Source organism: Macaca nemestrina, chromosome 1 (genome assembly GCF_043159975.1).
Source record: "Macaca nemestrina isolate mMacNem1 chromosome 1, mMacNem.hap1, whole genome shotgun sequence".
NCBI classification, from domain to species: domain Eukaryota; kingdom Metazoa; phylum Chordata; class Mammalia; order Primates; family Cercopithecidae; genus Macaca; species Macaca nemestrina.
Window position 1 is genome coordinate 27,290,148 of NC_092125.1, and position 23,961 is coordinate 27,314,108.

The following is a 23,961-nucleotide window of genomic DNA, read 5'->3' on the forward strand; positions in this document are numbered from 1 at the left end:
CTAAAATTTGTATGCAATTTCAAGGAACCCCAAAAGCCAAAATAGTCTTGAAAAAGAACAAAGTTGGAGCACTAATACTTCCTGATTTCAAAACTTACTATAAAACTAAAATAATTGAAATAATGTGGTACTGCATAAAGACAGCTTTATAAACCAATGGAATCAAATTTAGAGGTCAGAAGTAAATTTTCACATATATGGTCACATGATTTTTCACAAGGGTTTTATGAAACTCAGTGGGGAAAGGATATCATCTTTCAACAAATGGTTCTGGGAAAACTGGATATCCACATGCAAAAGAATGAGGTTGGACTCTTACCTCACACCATATTCAAAAATAAAGTGGATCAAAGACATAAATTTAAGAACTAAAACTATGAACTCTTATAAGGAAACAAAGCAAAAGCTTTGCCACATTGGATTTGACACTAATTTCTTAGATATGATACCAAAAGCACATGCAAAAGTAAACAAATTGGACTGCACAAATATTAAGTACTATTGCATTTTAAATACTTTTATTCAAAAGACATTGTCAGCAGAATGAAAACGCAACCTATGAAATGGGAGAAAATATTTGCAAATGATATGTCTAATATCCATAGGTATCCAAGGTATTAATATGCATAACAAAGAACTTCTAAACTCAACAACAATTATAAAAACAAACAATCCAATTCAAAAAATGGACAAAGAACTTGATTAGACATTTCTCCAAACATACATGAATTGCCAAGAAGCACATGAAAAGATGCTAAATATCACTAATTATTAGAGACATGAAAATCAAAACCACTATGAGATACCACCCTCACTAGGAAGACTACTATTAAGACAAAATAAATATTGGCAAGGATGTGGAGAAATTGAAACCCTTATGCACTGTTAGTGGGAATGTAAAATGGTACAACTGCTATGGAAAACAGTATGGCAATTCCTGAAAAAATTAAAAATTGAATTACCGTATGATCCAGCAATCCTATTTCGAGTATATATCCAAAATAATCACAAGCAGGATCTTGAAGAAATATATGTAAACTCATATTCACAATAGCTAAAATGTTGAAGCAACCCAAATGACCATTGACAGATGAATGGATAAGCAAATGTGGTATATATGCATGATGGAATATTATTCAGACTTTAAAAGGAAGGAAATTTTGACATATGCTACAATGGGATTAACCTTTGAAAGAACTTATGCTAGGTAAAGTAATAATAAAAGCCATATATGAAAAACTCACAGCAAACATCAAATTCAACACTGAAGGACTGAAAGCTTTTCATCTAAAATCAGGTACAAAAGCAAGGATGCCTGCTTTCACTACTGCTATTCAACATAATACTGGAAGTCCTAGCCAGAGCAATTAGGCAAGAAAAAGTCATAAAAAGACAATATTGTATTATTCCACTTATATGAGTGCCCAGAACAGTCAAAATCATAGAGACAGAAAGTAGAATCATGTTTTCCAGCATCTGTTAACACAGGGGAAATGAGAGGTTATTGTTTAATGGGTATAAGTGTCAGTTTTAAATAATAAAGAGTTCTGGAGATGGATGGTAATGATGTTTGCATAGCAATGTGAATGTGTTTAATATCATGGTAATGTACACTTAAAAATGGTTAAGATAACAAGTTTTATGATAGGTATTTTTTTACCCCAATAAAAAGTTTTAGACAAAAAAGTAATGAAGTACTGATAGATGCTACAACATTGATGAACCTTGAAAACGTAAATATTATGTTATGAAAGAAGCCAGACACAAAAGACCACATATTTTATAATTCCATTAATATGAAATGTCCAGAATAGGTAAATCTATAGCGATTGAACATGAACTAGTGGTTGCCTAGGGCTGAAACAAAGGAGTTGTTGAGGGGAAATGGGTGGGTGACCACTAAAAGTTGAATTGTATGGTATTAGTATATGAATTATATGTCAACAATAAAGATGTTACAAGAAGTATTAATGGAATGGTGGGCAAACCATAACTGTGGAGTCGAACATGTAAGAAAAATGGGTTTCCCAAGAATGATTGATATATGGCTCATATCTCCCATGTTTAGCCTGTAGAAGATTTTAATTTCCGGTCAATTTCCCCATCAGTAACATATAGATCATAATATTTGCCTTATTTTTGTGAAGAATAGAGAGGTAATCCATTCCATGTACTTAGCCCAGTGCCTGATGCATACAAAGTGCTTAACAGTGACTATTACATTACATAGTTTTCCAAAAGGATGAAAATAGGTTCTAGAATATCTTTATTGATATTCCAAAATGAAAATAACAAAATTTATAAAATTATGTGTGGAATTCTATAAGAAAAATGGTTGCTACATTATCAAACATTTTTTAACTTATGAAAGGTTTAGTTATTAATGTATCAATTTCAAATAAATGTTAAATGTTACAATTATAGAACCCTTGTGTGATATAACTGAGCATTAAAGGTGAAATGGATAGTGTAAAAATCATAATAACATCCCCACTTAAATGGAAGTCAGAGTTCCAGTTATCTCAACCACCTAAAACCAAGCTGTAAACGAAAACAAGTGTAAAAGATGTGAAAGCAATAATACGAAGCTAATACAGTTGTGAACTAAGCTTGAGCCATTTTTAGGACAGTCTTTCACAGTCCTTTCACTTACTTTAGTTTCATAAGCTCAGGTCTCTGAATTCCCAGCCCAGAAATTAGGACGTGATAATTTCAAAAAAGGAAAACAGTTGTGTTGTTAAAAGTAGGGACTCTGACACCAGGAAAAAAAAAATTCCTTTTAAAGAATTCAAAGCTTAGCAGAAATACGCTTAACTATCCCAAGAATAGTATAAGTTTCAGTGGAAACTTTTGTTCACAGATCAGGATTGTATTAGTTTTCACAGTATGTTTGTGGTATTTCAGAGGCTGCCATGAACAGTGAGGAATAGATTTCATCTTATGCCATACCCCATCTTGCTTTTCTTTTTCAGCAGTCTGGCTCTGTCACCCAAGCTGGAGTGCTGTGGCACAGTCCTGGTTCACTGAAACCTCTGCCTCCTGGGTTCAAGTGATTCTCAAAGGTTGACAGACTGACATGCATAAAACAAAAAATAAAAAGAATGAAAAGCAAAGATGACCTAGACTAAAACAAATTTTTTTTGTCTCTTCTAATGGCAAGCAGAGACAAACATTAAATTGCAATATTGTACAATCATTCACCATCTGTAATTCACAATCTATAGTGACAATCTTGAGCTACTAAAAAAGGTTGATTTCACTATTACCTCTTTAATAAGGCAGAGCACTATTCGTTTTCAATAATTTCATACAATTTTGCCTGTTGAGCTCCTTAACTTCTGGGCCCACTGGGAGGTGAATAATTCATAACCTCTACATGAAAGAGCTCACAGACTGAAAAAGGAAATAGGCTTAAACAAAGGGAGCACAGTGTGACACACAAGGTACAGATTTAGCTTGAAAAGTGGAGGAATTAATTAGGAGGAGAGTGACAATAAAATGGTTTCTACAAAGTGTTGACATCAGAGCTGACTTTTTTTTGACAGGAGGGAGACCTGAGTTTTATTATTACTCAAATCAGTCTCCTCAAACATTCAGGGGTCAGAGTTTTTAAGGACAATTTTGTGGGTGGGGGTAAACCAGTGAGCCAGGAATGCTGATTGGTTAGGTCAGAGATGAAATCATAGGGAGTTGAAGGTGTCTCCTTGCACTGAGTTCCTAGGTGGGGGCCACAAGATCAGATGAGCCAGTTTATTGATCTGGGTGGTGCCAGCTGATCCATCAAGTGCAGGGTCTGCAAAATGTCTCAGGCACTGATCTTAGGAGCGGTGTATCCTTAAATATTGTAGCCTCTAGCTGCATGACTCCTAAACCATAATTTCTAATCCTGTGGCTAATGTTAGTCCTACAAAGGCAGTCCAGTGCCCAGGCAAGAAGGAAATTTGTTTTGGGAAAGGGATAAACTCTAAACTATACACTAAGTTCCTCCCAAAGTTAGTTCAGCCTATGCCCGGGAATGAATAAGGACAGCTTGGAGGTTAGAAACAAGGTAGAGTTGGTTAGGTCACATCTCTTTCACTGTCTCAGTTACAATTTTGCAATGGCAGTTTCAATCCCTCCCTTTGGGTTTTATAAAACCTTAATCTTAACGTGTTGGATAATGAAGATGGAAAAGGGGCGAAGACCATTCTAACTTCTTCCTGCTGATCAGGGCCATAGTGGGGGTAGGTGTTGACCCAAGGTGAGAGGAGTGGAATCACTTTGCAACTGTCTGAGCATACTCATGCAGAACTGGCTGTGGTTCCAAGGCTTGCATGGCAAAGGCATTAGTATTGTCATCTATAGTTTTAGTACCGCATTTAAGGGAACAGGTAAATGCTGAGTACTAGGGTAAGTAGTGCAATGTGCAGTTTTAAGTGTAAACATTTGCAAGATAATGTTTAGGGCTAACTATGACATGAACCCCAAAATTCCTGTCCTCTGGAGACCAAAAGAAAGTATTTCCACATGGTCACAAGGTTAAGCTCTTAAGGACACAAAATTAAATAAAGAAATTTCATCTGGTATTGCTTTCACAGACCTGCAGCAAAGTTTGTACCTCACCAGCCTGCCAGGCTGGCTTGAAAAGCAGGCTTACAGGTGTCCTAAACCCATGTTCTATCCTGTGATATCCCTCTCTCCATTATAGAAAGACAAATTTTTAGCACAAAATATACCAGATTTGCTACAGCCTAAGACTAGCCTCATGAATCCTTTAAAAAAAATCTGTTAATCAAACCCTTGCAGAGGAGACAACCAGTTACACTTACCATTTACAAACACACACACAAACAGACTCACACAGATCAGAAATTTGTGTGGTAAGAATTTCTTACCCTTTCTGCCAGCATACTAGGTTTTCAGGTTCCCTTTCTCTGCAGCTTCCATAAGAATGGAACAGTTTTTGATGACCTGCTTGCTATGCTATAGCTGTGAGGGTCAAGCCACTTAACAAAACAAAATCATCCTTTTCTGTTTTATGAAGCCATAGGCAAAAGATTCTCAATTTTGCAAGATGCTGCCCAATGGCCTGCATGGGGAACCAAATTAACATTTTTCATCCCAGCAAAATACATATAACAAAACAGACACTAGTCACCTTGTTCAGCACCCAATATCAACCTGACAAAGCTCAAACTTTCTCCTGTTGGTCCCTGTTGTCTTTGATCCACTCCAGATGGGAAGGGATCACCTCCAGATGGTAATTCACATTGGGGTCTCTGGCCAAGGTGAAGAGCAAATAGTCACGCCGAGACAGGCCTGTCGAGCTTTCTTTAGGGCTCACCAAATGTGACCAGACAAATAAGGAGGATTTCTGAGTTAAGTCTGCTGGACTTCCGCAAGCAATTTCTTCAGAGGTCACCTTCAAATACACAAAAACACACAAAGATGAGACAGACAGGATTCCAAATCTGATCCCTAACCAACAACTCCGAGAGTATCCCTTCCAAACTATCCTCCTACCCTCCATCTGATAAATCTCCCTGAAATCTTCCTGATTGAGAAGTCTCCTGAACCAAGACTCTTCCTACTAGTTAGGTAGAGGCAACTGAGACCCCCCCAGGAGCTGAACTGAGACAGGCACCCCACAATGGGGCTACATCCAAAACAAGACCCCCAAAGGAGCTGAACGAGACAGACATCATGGTAGAGCTACAGACACCCTGCAATGGGGCTATGGACAGACACCCCACCATGGAGTTACAAGGCCAGTTGCGAGAAGGAAGAAAGTGTTTGCAGCTCCTAGGATACTCACCAACCCAGACACCCCACAGTGGGGCTACAGACAGACACCCTGCGATAGGGCTACTGTTATGAGACATCTCCCCAGGACTATTTCTCTATTGCAATTAAATCCATGCATATGATGAAATGGGAGAGTTCCCTGACCCCCTCCCTCGTGGAACTTGTGACAGGGGTGCAGCTCGTTTGCTCCACCACTGTGCTCAAATACCTTACAGGATAGGGAGCATGCAGACAGGCAGGTGCAGGAGCCAGGGCAAGCGTGTTTGGTCTCAGGACCCACAGTAGCATCTAGGAGTGTGTTACAATTAATGCTCTTTTAGCAGTTGCCATCTGCAGACAGCTAAGTGTTACACCAGCTCAGTGGAGTCAGGGTGACAGCCTTTTACACCCTGCCCTCTTGGTACCTGGCTCCTTGTCCCGCATCCAGGAAGAATCAGATCGCATGGACTTAAAGGATGGTGAATGTGGGGATTTTATTGAGTGATGGAGGTGGTTCTTAGAGGGATAGGTGGGAAGCTGGAAAGGGGATAGAGTGATAAGATTATCTTTCCCTGAAGTTCAGCCATCCCATCTCCTTTCCGACCATCCCCAGCCAAACTCCTCTCAACGTTCAGATGCTCCTTCTCTTCTCTCCTCTGCTGCTCCATTCCACCGCTCTTCTGATTGTGGATCCTGGGGTTTGGGCATTTTATGGGTACAGGATAGGGGCATGGTGAGCAAGAGTGGTCTTGGAAAAGGCAACATTGGGATGTGAAAACAGGAATGCCTGTTCCCATTTAGGGCCACAGGTTTCCAGGCTTGAGGGTGGGGCCTTTTCCGGGGAACTGCTCTCTTCTACCTACTATTTCCTTGCCTCCTGTCCATATCAGTTGGTTTGGCAGCACCCTACCAGTAGAGAGAGTACCAGAGTCAGCCCCCAGTCCAAGAGAACTAGGTAGCCACTTGGGCTGACCTTTGGATCCATCGCTGGAGGTGGGTACCAAACCACAGGCAGGTAGCCACAAGGGCAATCCCAGATGAGCCCCCAAATTTGTAACTGCCCAGTGAGTTCGCCTTGCCCGCTGCCTAGACAGAGCCTGATTTACCAAGACAGGAGAATTCCAATACAGAAAGAGTAATTCACACAGAGCTGACCATATGGGAGACTGGGATTTTATTATTTCTCAAATCATCCTCCCAGAGCTAACTTTTGAAGAATAAAAAGAATTGTGCAAAAAGGATAAGGCATTTTACATAGAGATGATAGCATTTGCCAAGACATAGAGGCATCAACTAGTTTACTCAGGGATCTTTAGGTAATTCAGAATTGGTGGCTCAAAACATGCAAGATGGGCCCAGGCACAGTGGCTCACACCTGTAATCCCAGCCCTTTGGGACATTGAAGTAGGCAGATTACTTGAGGCCAGGAATTCAAGACCAGTTTGCCAACATGGCAAAACCCCATCTCTACTAAAAATACAAAAGCAAAACAAAACAAACAAATAGCCAGACATGGCGGAGCACACCTGTAATCCCAGCTACTTGGGAAGCTGAGGCACGAGAATCACTTGAACCCAGGTGGCAGAGGTTGCAGTGAGTCATGATCATGCCACTGCACTCCAGCCCGAGCAACAGAGCAAGACTGTCTTTAAAGAAAAAAAAAAAAAAAGGCTAGATGGGGTATGGCGTAACATGAAATCTATTTCTTATTGCCCATGGCAGCCTCTGAAATACCACAAACATACTGTGAAAACTAATGCAATTCTGATCTGTGAACAAAAGTTTCCATTGAAACTAATACTAACCTTGGGATAGTTAATCATATTTCTGCTAAACTGTGAGTTATTTAAAAGCAGCAACTGCATTTTAGGCATTTCTGTACACTTAGTAGTATATGCATTTAAGTCTTTAATGAATATTTATTGAGTTCACATAACTGAACTCATGAACTAATAATTTGTGAAAAACCTATGTGCTTTATGCTATTAAGTTCATCACTTTTTTGATACTTTATCGGGAAAATGGAAGTTACTGAAGAAATTAGTGTTTTTGATCAGGGAAGAGAGAGGAGTAAATTTCTAAAATGGGATATTTTGGGTAAGTGCAGAACTCTAGTAAATTAGGAAAATCGGAGACACCATGAAAACACAGAACTTGCATGTAGGTGAGGAAGGAATGATGAGGGGATGTTAATGACATACTTTGCAGTTTTATAGAATACAGCAGTTCTAGGTACCCTCTCCCTCTCCCTACACATTCCATTTAATGTCTTCTTCCTTCTCCCCTCTAAAGTGAGTACCCTCTGGCTATCAATAACTCTACAAGGGAAGAAAATTAAGAACATGTAAGAACAGGGTGATTTAGCAAGAAGTAGGTACATGAAGCAAAGGAAGCTGGTTGTTATTCAGGGACTTTCCCTTTGATGGGCTTTATGCTTTTTAAACTCTGATGATACTAGATATCAATAGATAACTATAGGCACTGAAAATGTATTTAGAATTTATGACTTATCAAGGACCATGAGATTTTACGAATATAAGATCAATATATGTAAACAGTGCCATGTGTCTTGCCTCTCCACAGTTTAATACTAGTTACATGTATAAATTTTAAATGTGCATAGTCTGAAATATGATCCCAGAAATAGATAATACTTCCCCATTATCTATCACCATTTACTATACTATATAGAGAAATAAATAAGTACACAATATGAGGAAGAGAACAGTATAAAGTTGAGCAACTCTCTATGTTTTGAATAAATGCTTTCACGTAGAAAAGCCAGTATTTATTTAATGTAGGTAACCAAGAAGAAAATTTAAGTAAGTTGAACGCCAAGAATTGAGAACATGTGACCATGCACATCTCCTATAAAATTGTTCAAAGTAATACACCTTATTAAAAAGTTCAGATTCTACATAGAGTCATGAAATTTTACATCACTTAAAAATAGTTATTCAGAAAATATGTGTAAAATGCTGTTTTTATACATTTAGAATATATCAGCAAAGTAATATATTCCTTAGAAGTCCATTATTTCAACCACCTAGAACCCAGTTGCAAAAAAAAAAAAAAAAAAAAAAACTACAAATGTCTTGAAAACAATAATATGAAGCCATTAAAAAGTTTTGTGAGTTAAGTTTGAGCAATGTTTGTGAAAATCGCTCACAGTCCTTTGATTTACTTTATTCTAATAAGCTCAGATCTCAGAATTTCTAGTCCACAAAGTAGAATGTGATAATTTGAAAGGAAGGGAAAGAAAAGAGATGAGATGTTTTAAGTAGGTTACTTTTCTGAATTTTACACCTGTGTATGCTATTGTTAATGCACATTCATTTATAGAACACAAAGACTTTATAATTGTAATGTTTAATGCACATATATTTGAAATGGATATATTGACATTGAGATATTTTGTAAATTAAAAAACTGATAATGTGAGAAATATTTTCATTAAGGAATCAAAAATTATTTCTCTTCAATGGAGAGAGAGGACAAAATATAATAAACATAATAAATAAATAACTCCTATGTTAAAAGATGACAAACAATATGCAAAACTTAAAGCAAAATAGAATCAGAAGTGTCAGGGCGTGTTCTGGTAGTGAGATTGAACTTTTAAATATTGTAGTCAGGTTAAAGGTTATTGAGGTAACAATTGAGACTTTCATTATAGTTATATACAGATTTGACATATAATAAAATCTACCTATATACAAATATATAGAGAGATATATATGTGTCTGTATGTGTATTATATATCAGATATATCACATATCTGGATATCATTATAATGAAAATATGCCTAACTATCAAAAACTCAAGGCCTTCTTTTTGTTATTCACTCTCATGTGTCATACCAAAGGCTGGAGACCTTCAGTTTGCCTTTAACCCTGAGCAGCAGGACAAAGCCACTTCTAGCTTGTATTCCAGAAATACATTTCTTAAAACAAGTGCTGTAAGGAAAAAAGCATTTGCAATGTAATTATTTTATTTGTTTAGTAGATTTTTACAGCACTGATTTCATGTGTTCAACACCTTTGAGCATATGTCCATCTGCCGTAAGGCAAAAGTTTAAAGGGATTTCCTGCAGTGATGCTTCTGCTTTCTCAGTGTGTGATTAGAAGTCCTGTGATCGACCTTAACTGAAGAAGGATTTAATAGGAATAAATTATGGAAAAGAAACAAAATGAATCAGAATTTAGCTTTTGAGAAATCAACAAACAATTCACTTTTTAAATTATCGGTAAGAAAACCCTCTGTTTATAAGTGGTGCCTCATTGGCTAATAATTACTCCTTGAAAATATCTACCCATATCATTGAATCTAAGTGCCATTTGCTAAGATATCCTATAGTTTTAGCTTTTCTCCATGCAGATTAATAGCAGAAGCTGTACTTCATCCAGACAAAAATATTTAACATCAAAAGCAAAACTTATGAAATAAGGAAGCTAAACACCAAGGCTCCATTTAAGGTATACAAATAGTATTGATCATTAGTGAAAATCATCTTCTGCTCATGTGCTATGCTAGAGCAAAGAATAACTGACTCCCATACACAAGGAAAAAGATCTTCAATTTGCTCTGTTGTTATAAAAGTGCTTCTAAGTCTCTCATATTCATATTGACTTCTATTCTTTACTGTTAATATCACTTCACAAAAAGACTAAAAGTACATTTTGGTTTATTAACAGTAATAGACAATTAGTTATAAAATTTGCCTGTGGTTAAATTTATACTCAACTTATTCTCAAACAGATTTGAGGCTGCTTGCAGTAACACTGATATAATGAGTAGTAAATACAGACAAAGAGGAAGTCAATATGCTAACCCTAAGTTTGCTCAGTTTCTGAAGATACCTTTATGGCAAAAAGCCAGGTCAGTAAACAGATCCAGCAAAAGTGCCAGCACCCTTCATTGGGAAAACTTCCTCTCCTGAACCTTTAAATCAGCACAGTGCTTTTTTATTGGACACCTATGATGCTGTAGAGCTTCAAATTTTAAGCAGCCAGTTTTAAAAAGAAAATAAAGTACTACAATACCTAGCTCTTGTGTAAAGAAGAAGAAATTACGGATGTTTCTCAGGAAAAACTTGTTATCCAAGCATTAATTTTTAAAGTAATTTCTCAGGTGGTATTTTTATTAGGGGTAGTGAGTGATGTAAGTGACAGGGCCTTCAATAGCATTTTTACAGCATGGTCCAGACAGGTTCCTAATGGTTGTTTCCTACAATGACCTTAAATTTTTTTAAAGCATAACTATAAATCTCAGTAAAGATGATTCTGCATTGTCACATTTTCTTGACAATAGTTTGACAAACTACACTTCAAAAACCACATGCTTTTAAAAATTGGAATTTTTCTACAGCCCTTCATGCTAACAACTCTCAATAAATTCGGTATTGATGGAACATATCTAAAAATAATAAGAGCTATTTATGACAAACCCACAGCCAATATCATACTGAATGGGCAAAAACTGGAAGCATTCCCACTGAAAACTGGCACAAGACAGGGATGCCCTCTCTCACCACTCCTATTCAACATAGTGTTGGAAGTTCTGGCTAGGGCAATCAGGCAAGAGAAAGAAATAAAGGGTATTCAGTTAGGAAAAGAGGAAGTCAAATTGTCCCTGTTTGCAGATGATACGATTGTATATTTAGAAAACCCCATCGTCTCAGCCCAAAATCTCCTTAAGCTGATAAGCAACTTCAGCAAAGTCTCAGGATACAAAATCAATGCACAAAATTCACAAGCATTCTTACACACCAATAACAGACAAACAGAGAGCCAAATCATGAATGAACTCCCATTCACAATTGCTTCAAAGAGAATAAAATACCTAGGAATCCAACTTACAAGGGAGGTAAAGGACCTCTTCAAGGAGAACTACAAACACTGCTCAATCAAACAAAAGAAGACACAAACAAATGGAAGAACATTGTATGCTTATGTATAGGAAGAATCAGTATCGTGAAAATGGCCATACTGCCCAAGGTAATATAGATTCAATGCCATCTCCATTAAGCTACCAATGACTTTCTTCACAGAATTGGAAAAAAAAACTACTTTAAAGTTCATATGGAACCAAAAAACAGCCTGCATTGCAAAGACAATCCTAAGCCAAAAGAACAATGCTGGAGGCATCACGCTACCTGACTTCAAACTATACTACAAGGCAGCAGTAACCAAAACAGCATGGTACTGGTACCAAAACAGAGATATACACCAATGGAACAGAACAGAGCCTCAGAAATAATACCACACATCTACAACCATCTGATCTTTGACAAACCTGAGAAAAACAAGAAATGGGGAAAGGATTCCCTATTTAATAAATGGTGCTGGGAAAATTGGCTAGCCATAAGTAGGAAGCTGAAACTGGATCCCTTCCTTACACCTTATACAAAAATTAATTCAAGATGGATTAGAGACTTAAATGTTAGACCTAAAACCATAAAAACTCTAGAAGAAAACCTAGGCAATACCATTCAGGACATAGGCATGGGCAAGGACTTCATGACTAAACCACCAAAAGCAATGGCAACAAAAGCCAAAATTGATAAATGGGATCTAATTAAACTAAAGAGCTTCTGCACAGCAAAACAAACTACCATCAGAGTGAACAGGCAACCTGCAGAACGGGAGAACATTTTTGCAATCTACTCATCTGACAAAGGGCTAACATCCAGAACCTACAAAGAACTCAAACAAATTTACAAGGAAAAAAAACAAACAACCCCATCAAAAAGTGGGCAAAGGATATGAACAGACACTTCTCAAAAGAAGACATTTATGCAGCCAACAGACACATGAAAAAATGCTCATCATCACTGACCATCAGAGAAATGCAAATCAAAACCACAATGAGATACAATCTCACGCCAGTTAGAATGGCGATCATTAAAAAGTCAGGAAACAACAGGTGCTGGAGAGGATGTGGAGAAATAGGAACACTTTTACACTGTTGGTGGGACTGTAAACTAGTTCAACCATTGTGGAAGATAGTGTGGCAATTCCTCAAGGATCTAGAACTAGACATACCATTTGACCCAGCCATCCCATTACTGGGTATATACCCAAATCATGCTGCTATAAAGACACATGCACACATATGTTTATTGCGGCACTATTCACAATAGCAAAGACTTGGAACCAACCCAAATGTCCATCAATGACAGACTGGATTAAGAAAATGTGGCACATATACACCATGGCATACTATGCAGTATTTACTCATCCATAAAAAAGGATGAGTTCATGTCTTTTGTAGGGACATGGATGCAGCTGGAAACCATCATTCTCAGCAAACTATCGCAAGTACAGAAAACCAAACACCGCATGTTCTCACTCACAGGGCGGAATTGAACAATGAGAACACTTGGACACAGGAAGGGGAACATCACACACCGGAGTCTGTTGTGGGATGGGGGTAGCGGGAAGGGATAGCATTGGGAGATATACCTAATGTAAATGACGAGTTAATGGGTGCAGCACACCAACATGGCACATGTATACAAATGTAACAAAACTGCACATTGTGCACATGTACCCTAGAATTAAAGTATAATTAAAAAAAGAAAAAAGAAAAAAAGAAAAAGTGGGACTCAAAATGAGGACCTGCTTCCCATTGGGATCAGTTGTACAAAGTTTAGGTCTTAAGTATGTAGTAATCCCATTATCTCACTCTATTTTTATTGTAATAGTCTTAATATTTGCATTGTACCAATGGTTTATTGTTTTCATGTGTATTAAACTATTTGATCTTCATAGCAAAAAAAAATTGGAAATTTTTTTTAATTTGAATTCTTCCAAATATTTTATCTTCACCTTTGCCTATTGAATGCCTCATGCCTTGTAGTGACAGTGGTGGCTACATATTTTTCTACTGTGGCCTTGGCACATTTCTTAAGCTAATTACAAAACTTAGATATGCAAGAGTACCTTCAGCATTGCAAATAATGAGAACATATTGTCTTCCGGATCCAGATGCCAAGAGAGACTATCTCCCAAGATTACAGATTCCCACAATTGAGAGGTTCGTGTCAGCAACCACAATACTCTCAAAAATGTAAATCAGATTGTATCCCTCCATGACTTTCCCATGCTGTTAGAATAAAATACAAACTCCTTACCTTACTTCCAAGGTCCTACATAATCAGGCCCCTTCTCACCCTGTGATCTCACCTCCTACCACTTTCCTGTTCATTCATTATGCACTAATCATCCTAGCCACGTGTCTTCCTCAAATATAACAAGGTCTTTCCCATGTTTGATATTTCCTCCTGCCTGGAATGATCTTCTGCAGATATTTTCATTGCTAGCTGCTTCCTATCATTCAGATGAGAGTGGATATTTTTATCTTGTTCCTGATCTTAGCGGGAACAAAATGCCCAGTTTCTCATCATTCACTATGATTTTAGGTGTAGCGTTTTTGTAGATGCTCTTTAGAAAGTTTGAGGAAATTCCCCTTTATTCCTCATTTGCTGAGAGATTTTGTCATGAATGAGTGTTGGGTTTTGTCAAATGCTTTTTCTACATCTATTAAAATGATCACATTATGTTTTCTTCTTTAGCCTGTTGATGTCATTGATTACATTTATTGATTTTTAAATGTTGAACTACTTTGCCTACCTGGAATAAATCTCATTTCGTAGTGGCATATAATCCTTTTTATACATTGGTGGATTTGATTCACTAATTTTGTTGAGGATTTTTGCATCAATGTTCATGAAAGATCTGAGTCTAGGCCGGGCGCGGTGGCTCAAGCCTGTAATCCTAGCACTTTGGGAGGCCGAGACGGGCGGATCACGAGGTCAGGAGATCGAGACCATCCTGGCTAACACGGTGAAACCCCGTCTCTACTAAAAAATACAAAAAACTAGCCGGGCGAGGTGGCGGGCGCCTGTAGTCCCAGCTACTCGGGAGGCTGAGGCAGGAGAATGGTCTAAACCCGGGAGGCGGAGCTTGCAGTGAGCTGAGATCCGGCCACTGCACCCCAGCCTGGGCGACAGAGCAAGACTCTGTCTCAAAAAAAAAAAAAAAAAAAAAGATCTGAGTCTATAGTTTTTCTTTCTTATAATGTCTGTTTTTGGCATTAGGATAATGATGTCCTTATAGAATGAGTCAGGAAGTGTTCCCTTTGCTTCTATTTTCTAGAAGAGATTGTGGAGAATTGGTACCATTTCTTGCTTAAATATTTGGTACATTTCACCAGTGAAACAATCTGGGCTTAGTGATTTCTTTCTTGGAAGGTTATTAATTAGTTTAATTAATTATTAATTAGTTTAATTTCTTTAACAGATATAGGTCTATTCAGATTTTTTTTCAAGGCGGCAGTGCATTTTATCTAAGTTATCAAATCTATGTGCATAGAGCTATTCATATTACTTCTTTATTATATTAAAACATTTGTGGGATCAACAGTGATGATTCCTCTTTCATTTCTGATACTGGTAATTTGTGTTTTCTTTCTTTTGTCGTTGGTTGGTTTGGCTTGAAGTTTATTGATTTTATTGATCTTTTCAAAGAACCAGCTGTTTAGTGTCACTGATTTCCTCTATTATTTTCCTGTTATCAATTTCATTGATTTCTCCTCTAATTTTTATGTTTCTTTTCTTCTGCTTACTTTAGGTTTAAATTGCCATTCTTCATTTAGTTTCCTAAAATGACAGCTTAAATTACTGGCTTTGAATATTTCTTCTTTGCTAATAAACAGTCATCCCTCCATACCTGTGGGTTGTGCATCTGCAGATTCAGCCAAATACAGATCGAAAATGTTTGAAAAAGTAAAACCAATAAAAATAATACAAATTAAAAACCAATACTCTACAACAACTATTTACATAGCATTTACAGTGTATTAGACATTATAAGTAATCTAGAGATGATTTAAAGTATACAGAAGAATGTATGTAGGTTATATGCAAATATGACACCATTTTATATAAGGAACTTGAACATCTGCAGATTTTGGTCTCTGCAGGAGGTCCTGGAACCAATCCCCATGGATACTGAGAAATGACCATATGTAATTAATGTTATAAATTTCCCTCTAAATATTGCTTTTGTTGCATCCCACAAATTTTGATAAGTTGCATTTTCATTTATTTTGAATATTTTCTAATCTATCTTGAGACTTTTTCTTTGATACAGATTATTTAGAAGTATATTGCTTAATCTCCAAATATTTGGAGACTTTCCAGGAATCTTTCTGTTACTTATTTCTAGTTTAATTCCTGTATAGTCTGTGAATATAACTTGTGTAATCTCTATACTCTTAAAAGTTGTTTTTCGTCTTTTTTTGTTTGCTTGTTTGTTTTTGAGACAGAGTCTTGCTCTGTCACCCAGGCTGGAGTGCAGTGATGCAATCTTGGCTCACTGCAACCTTCACCTCCCAGATTCAGGCAATTCTCCTTTCTTAGCCTCCCGAGTAGCTGGGATTACAGGTACCCGCCATCACACCCAGATAATTTCTGAATTTTTAGTAGAGACGAGGTTTCACCATGATGGCCAGATTCATCTCAAACTCCTGACCTCAGGTGATCCACCCGCCTCGGCCTCCCGAAGTGCTGGGATTACAATGTAGGAATGAGCCACTGTGCCTGGCCTGTAAAGTAGTATTTTGCAGCTCAAATGTAATCTATTTTGATACATATCCATTAAAGCTTGAAAAGAATGTGTATTCTGCCATTGTTGAAGTATTCTATAAATTTCAATTACATCAAGTTCATCTAGATCAAATTTATAGTACTATTCAGGTCAACTATATCCTTACTGACTTTCTGCCTGTTTGACCTATGAATTACTTACTGAAAGGTGTTGAAGTTTGCAACTATTACAGTAGACTTGCCTATTTGTCTCATGTAATTTAACCCTTTGTTGTTAGATGCATGCTAAGGATTCTTATATCTTCTTGGAGAATTGACTTCCTTATTCCTTATGACTTATTGACTTCCTTATGCCTCTCTTTATCTTGATCATTTTCCTTGTTCTGAATTTTGTATTGTCTGAAATCAATATAGCTACTTCATCTTTCTTTTAATAAGTGTTAGCATGGTATATCTTTTTCCATCCCTTTAATCTATATATGTCTTCATATTTAAAGTGGGGTTTTGTAAATGACATACAGTTGGGTTTTGGTTTTTTTCATTTACTCTGATAATCTCTGTCCTTTAGTTGATGTTTTTAGATCATTTACATTTAAGGTGACTATTGATGCAGTTAGATTAATATCTACTGTGCTTGCAACTGTTTTGTATTTATTGCATACATTGTTACTTTTTTCATATCTTTTTCTGCCTTGTCTTGTTTTTGAACATTTTATACTATGCATTTTATCTCCCTTCTTAGAGATAGCAGTTACACCTCTTTTTGAAAAAAGTTACTTGCTCTAGAGTTTGCAATATACATATTTAACAAACTTAAAACTAACTTCAAATAACAGTTTGTTTCACATGTAGTGCAAGGTACCTAAGAACAGAGTTTTCCCAATTCTTTCTTTCTGACCCTTATGACATCATTGTCATTCCCTCCACTTATCCATATGCTAGATATTGTTTCTATTATTACTTTAAACAGTTTAAAGTTTAGTGTTTAGATAAGAATAAGAAAAATAAAAGATTTTATCTTCATTTATTCCTTCTTTAACATTCCTTTTTTAAATATAAAACTAAGTTTCTGACCTATGTCATTTTCCTTCTCTCTGAAGAACTTCTTTTAATATTTCTTATAGGGTGGATCTGCTTGCAATGAATTCCTTAAGTTTTTGTTTTTCTGAGAAAGTAATTTTTCTTCACTTGTGAGAGATAATTTCACTGGATGTAGAATTATAGGTTACAGGGTTTTGTGGGGTTTTTTTTACAATACTTTAAATATCTCACTCTATTGTATTCTTTTTTGTATGGTTTCTGACAATAAATCTGCTGCAATTCTTGTCCTTAATCTCCCATCTGGCTGCTTTCAATATATTTTTGCCTTTGGTTTTTTGAAATTTGAATATGATATGCCCTGGTGTAGATTTTTCGTAACTATCCTGTTTGGTGTTCTCTGAGCTTTCTGGATCTGTGGTTTGCTGTCTATAATTAATTCTGAAACGTTATTGTGCCATTATAGTTCAAATATTTCTTCTGTCCCATTCACTCCTTCTTCTCTTTTGGTATTTCAACAATGTGTATATTACACCTTTTGAAATTGTCCCACAGTTCTTGGGTGTTCTCTTCTTTTTTAAAATTCACATATCTTTTATTTCAGTTAGGGAGTTTTCTGTTACCTATCTTCTAGCTTAGTGGATTTTTTCTTCTGTTATGCCATGTGTACTGATGATCCCATCAAAGGCATTCTTCACTTTTAATATAGTGTTTTTGATTTTTAGCATTTCCCTTTCTTTCTTAGAGTTTCCATTTCTCTGCTTACATTACCCTTGTGTTCATGCATGTTGTCTATTTTTTTCCACTAGAACCCTTAAATATTAACCATAACTTCCTAGTTTGATAATTCCAATGTCTGTGTCGTATCTGAGTCTGATTCTTATGCTTGCTTTATCTCTTCAGACTTTCTGCTTGTCTTTTAGCATATCTTGTAAATTTTTGTTGAAAGCTAGACATGATCAGATAATAGGAACTGAGGTAAATAGGCCTTAAGTGTGAGGTTTTGTTTTAATATGGCTAGAAGGTGGGTTGTATTTGATGTTTGCTGAAGTTGCACATGCCATAAGCTTCCAATTTCTCTAGTGTCCCTGTTTTCCTTTCTATAGTATTTGGGCTTCCCTGTATTCGTCAGGGTTCTCTAGAGGGACAGGACTAATAGGATAAATGTATATATGAAAGTTTATTAAAGAGTATTGGCTCACACAATCACAAGGTGAAGTCCCACAATAGGCCATCTGCAAACTGAGGAGCAAGGAAGCCAGTTCGAGTCCCCAAACCTCAAAAGTAGGGAAGCCAACAGCAGTCTTCAGTCTGTGGCCAAAGGCCCAAGAGCCCCTGGCAAACCACTGGTATAGGTCCAAGAATCCAAAAGCTGAAGAACTTGGAGTCTGATGTTCGAGGGCAGGAAGCATCCAGCATGGGAGAAAGATGGAGGCCAGAAGACTCATCCAGTCTGGTCTTTCCACGTTCTTCTGCCTGCTTTTATTCCAGCTGCGATGGCAGCTGATTAGATTGTGCCCACCCAGATTGAGCATGGGTCTGCCTCTCCAAGTCCCCTGATTCCAATATTAATCTCCTTTGGCTGCACCCTCACAGACACACCCAGGATCAATACTTTACATCCTTCGATCCAATCAAGTTGACACTCAATATTGACCATCACACTTCCTAAGGACTCCTCTTCAAGAGAGTCTGTGTTTTTCAGCTCCTTCAGCTATAATTCACTGTTATAATAGAGCCTGATTGTTATGGGAGTGAAGTATGAATGAAGAGAATCATTCATTCTAGAGTCTTATGATTAAATTTCAGTTTTTTAGTTGGCCTGTGTCCCTGGGCTGTGACTTTTACAAGTGTTTTTTAGGTTGTCCCTCCATCCCAGTAGGTGAAACAGAAAGGCTCGAGAGAGAGCTAGAGTTGAAGAAACTGTCCTTCCCCTACATAGGATAAGGCCGTGGTAATGTATTTTTCCCTGGAGAGTAGGCCTTTGTCATGAGAATGTTCTACGCCTATTTTTATAATGGTTACTTTCCCCCTCTATCTGCAGAACTTTTTCTTGTCTCCCAACTGAAACTATGCACACTAAACACAAATTTCCCATTTTCCCTTCCCTTCAGCCCCTGGCAACCACCATCCTGCCTTCTAACAATGTAGTCTTTTACATTTGCCATAATGTTTTAGAGGTTCCTCCATATTATGGTATGTATCAGTATTTCATTCCTTTTTATCACAGAATAGAATTCATTGTATGGATATAAGACAGTTTATTTATCTACTCAGTAGTTGATAGACATTTGGGTTGTTTCTACCTTTGACTATTATAAATATTATTGCTATAAAAATATGCATACAAGTCTTTGTGTCAACCTATGTGCTTATTTATATTGGTTAGATTTCTATGCACAGAATTGTTGGTTTGTGCATAATTTTTAAGAAGCTAACAATCTGTTTTCAAAAGTAGCTGTACCGTGTTATGTTCCCACCAGCAATGTATGAGAATTCCAGCTTCTCTACAGTTCTGTTAATACTTGGTATTTTCTGCTTTTTTTGTTATAACCATTCTAGTGAATGTATACTGTTATCTCATTGGCATTAATTTGCATTTCCTGAATGACAAATAACTGTTAAGAACTTTTCATTTTCAGATTGAATATCTCTTATCCAAAATGCTAGGGACCCAAAGTATTTTGAATTTTCTATTTTTCTCAGGTTTTTAAATGTTTGCAGAATACATACCACGTAAATATTCCTAATCCAAAAATCTGAAATCCAAAATGCTCCAATGAGCATTTCCTTTTCATACAACTATTGCTGGGCAGAATGGGTGGGGGAATATTGCAGATGTGGAAGTCCAATTCTCTTACCACCTGCTTGGAGTTTTTTTCCAAAGAAGTTTTTTTTCTTTATGGCCCTAGGATCTGTCTCATCCTTATATTTGAGTTCTGGACTGTTGCTGGGGAAAATCACAGCTCTGCAAATTTTTGGTTTTCTGTGGGGAGAGTGAAACCAGCTTGCTTCTGTACTGCCACTTTAAAACCAGATGTTTGCCAAAAAAAAATTATTTTTAATGGTAATAATTAGCATAAAATTTGCTTTTAGGACCATTGTAAGCCACAAAGATAACTACAGTAGCACAATTTGTAAATGGGGCTGATAGGGAGTGGCACATAAACAGAAATCCTAAAGGCTGAACATGTAAAATCACAACTACTTTTATGCCTGTATTTATCTGGTCTAACATGGCAGTAAACCAAATATGTTTTGATAAAGTAACAGCAAAGTGTTATAATGATTGCCACACCCTTTTTTCTTTGTTTTGAGGAAGCAGGAAAATGCAGAGCAGAACAAATCAGTTCTGTTTCAGACTCTACCCCTCTCCCTGGTTCCAGGCTAAACAATACCCAGGTAACAAGTATAAATAAATGAGGTCACAAAGAATTACACAATACCCAAGCTGATGCAATTTAAAAAAAAAAAAATGACATGAAAATTGTAGAGAAATTTTGTCAAGATAATGTGCCAATAGGGTTGAAAGACAGAGGAGTCAAAGATGACTTATAGCTTTTAGCTTACGCAAATGAAAGAACGGCAGTTTACTGAGATCCAAGAGAACCAGGGTGTGTGACCAGAACTCGATAAGTTGTTTTGTGACTATGTTATGATTAATTAAGCAGTCAAGTAAACACGGAAATGGGCGGTTGAATATGTTAAGTTTGGAATTCAGATAATAAAGGACTAGATATATATAAATTTGAAAGTGATCAGTGTAGACATGGTTCATAAAGCCATGGGGCAGGGTGAAGACAGAGAGGAAATGTAGTTAAGGAAAAAAAGAGAGAGAGATTGGAGAATTTAGCTACAGGATTACACCTTAGGTTACACCTAAGTTTAGCTGTCAGGAAGAAGAGGAAGAAACAGCAAAGGAGATCCAGGAGTAACCAGTGAGGTAAAGAAAAAGAACCAGAAAGAAGCATGTTCCAGAAGCCACGGGAAGAACATGTTTCAATAAAAAATGCTCAGCTATATCAAACCTGCTGTTGACAGGTGAAATACAAACAGGATTAGGCATCACTGTTTTGACAGTAGTTTAAGTGGAATGATGGGAATTCTAAACTGAATAGGAGAAGAGAAAGTAGACATAGCAGTACTGACATTTCTTTTCAAGGAGTTTTACTCCAAAGGGAAAAGAAGAAATGGGGCAGGAGGTAAAATGGCACAGGAATTCAAGCAGAGGAGCATTTATCATGGAACTAGTGAAGTTTAAGTTTCAGGGCTTCTCACCTATGCAGGCCACTTCTATGGCCCTGGGAGGGCTCCTAACAATGTATTTATGTATATGTGAAAATAAGGTTTTTTTAAACAATTTCCAAAAGTAAAACATTTTAACTAAAATAAGCCATTTTCTCCTTCCATTCTAACTTCTTTCCATCAAACATTCCCTCTTCGGTTGGCTACAGACACTTCTGGATTCTGACTAAATGAGAGTTAAATTAGTAATATATTTAATTTGCATTTATGTTTTGTTTTAATTTTGAACATTATTTTCAAGTAAAACAAAAATAATATTAAGTTGAATTAAAAATTATTTTCCTTTTTCTCTTAAATCCTGAAGAACTGGAATGACAAAATAAAATGACCCATTCAAGTCTAAAACACTATGAAAAGTACCAAGAATTATACATTTCTAGTCATTAATTTATGAACTAATGTAGTTATTTTTGGCTGTAGTCTACTTGTTTTTTTCATTCTTTGAAGAAATATATAATCAATGTGAAGCAAAATAGACTTGAGAAAGAAGTGAAATGACCAAAAAAATGCTATGACATAGGAAGATGAGTCAGCAAAATATACACTCTTTTATAGTAGATACCTACTATATCCAAGAACAAAACCTGTTACACAGGGTAAAACAGAATTCAAAAAGACATTGTATTTCCACTGGAATTCTTTAGATTTTTCTGAAATGTCAAGACAGCCATAATTTGGTTAATATTAATCTGAAACATCAGCAAGTCATCATGTCTGAAAAATATAGTATTGTATGGACACTACAATGTAACCACATTTTGATGCACACTAAATAGGAATGTATGTGAAACTTCTCTTTATTTCCCAAGACCCCCTAAATGATTTTTTACAAGCTGCTAGATTTTCATACAACCCTTCCTGGTCCAATATACAAATACATGGTCATTCAGCCTCTCCTAGAAGAATGTGAATGACACAGAATCTGCCACTCTAATGGGGAGGCCATATTTTTTGGTTTATTCTGCTTCATAATATAGCAAGGAGCTCCCTGACTACAAAAGTGGATCAGAGCCTCTAATCTTGGAAATATTGCCCCCAAGCTCACTTTTCTTTTTGTTTTTGCTCTTAGGTCTCATCCTTCCTCAATGATTCTCCACACTTCTCACTTTTCGTTCTCTACACATCTACACATAATTTTTTTTTTTGGCATTAACAATAGGCATTTAAAAGAGCATAAAGTGAATGCTTCCTGCTACCAGTGGGCATCAAAGAGAAAATGTGTTCCTGGGATCACAATTGCCACAGCAGTTTCAAGACTATTAAGACACTTGCATAGCTGACAAATCCTAGTTAAACGAATTTTGAAATTACCTCTACCTTACTTGTGATGGGCTTCTTTTCAAAGGGACACCAGATTCTGCCATCTGTATGACACATGTGGATTCTCAACAGTCTTAATAAACTTGTTGCTTTTGATGTCCCCTCCTTCTTCAGGGCCTAATAGATGTATTCTTGAAACAATTTTAAACGAAGAACTGACTTTTTCCCATTTTTAGAATGTACTCATTATAAAACAAGGCTATTTTTGCAGCAGTCAGACAAATGCACAGCCTCCTTTTTTAGATGTATTTTTAAACACTTCATGTTTTTAATATGAAAAAATGAAATATATATTTCAACACTATTGGAATATATATATAGGCAACATGGGTGGAATGGATATTCCTCACCATATTACACCATGGAATAAAAATACTCCCACTCATTTTCCCTCTTTAAATAATGTAAAGTTCTGTATAGATAATTCAACACAAAACTATTTGCCAACTCGAAAAAGATTTTACAAAAGACATAATATCTTAATAGTGTGGTGTTTTATTCATATATTTTACAGACCTGCTTAATTAATTGAAGCTTATATTGGGGGATTAATCAGACATAAGGAAGAAGTAAAAAACTTACAATGAAGGGAGGCAATTATTAAATTGCTTCTGCTCAGCAGAAAATGTTTTCTTCAGGGTCTCAACCATGAATGCCTAAATTCTGGGCAGGGAAAGCAGGAGTATAATAGAAATACTAATCAAAATTCACAGGAAGTTCACACTGCTTTTTCTTTTTAAAAAATGTTATATTTGATACATACAAAAGAATATATTGGCATATAAATTTAAAAGTATAAAATAATAAAGCTTACCTATCAAATTAAAAACATTACCAATGTTCATGATCTACCTATTCCATCTCCCTGTCTTACCAAAAAAGGTAACCACTATCACAAATTTTAAGGATATTATTACGTGCCTTTA

At 36.5% G+C, this 23,961-nt stretch overlaps 1 protein-coding gene across 6 annotated transcripts in view; it reads right to left on the bottom strand.

Annotated features, from left to right (window-relative positions):
• LOC105493027 (coiled-coil domain containing 181) overlaps positions 1-23,961 on the bottom strand; it is a 69,180-nt gene that overhangs the window by 39,771 nt on the left and 5,448 nt on the right. For 2 of the 6 annotated variants that reach the window (XM_071075266.1, XM_071075252.1), the window contains exon 2: positions 23,618-23,698. The exons of the other annotated variants lie outside the window; for them this stretch is intronic. The gene's annotated coding sequence lies outside the window, so the exon portion shown is untranslated. The remainder of the gene's footprint in view (positions 1-23,617; positions 23,699-23,961) is intronic. 6 annotated transcript variants of the gene reach the window in all.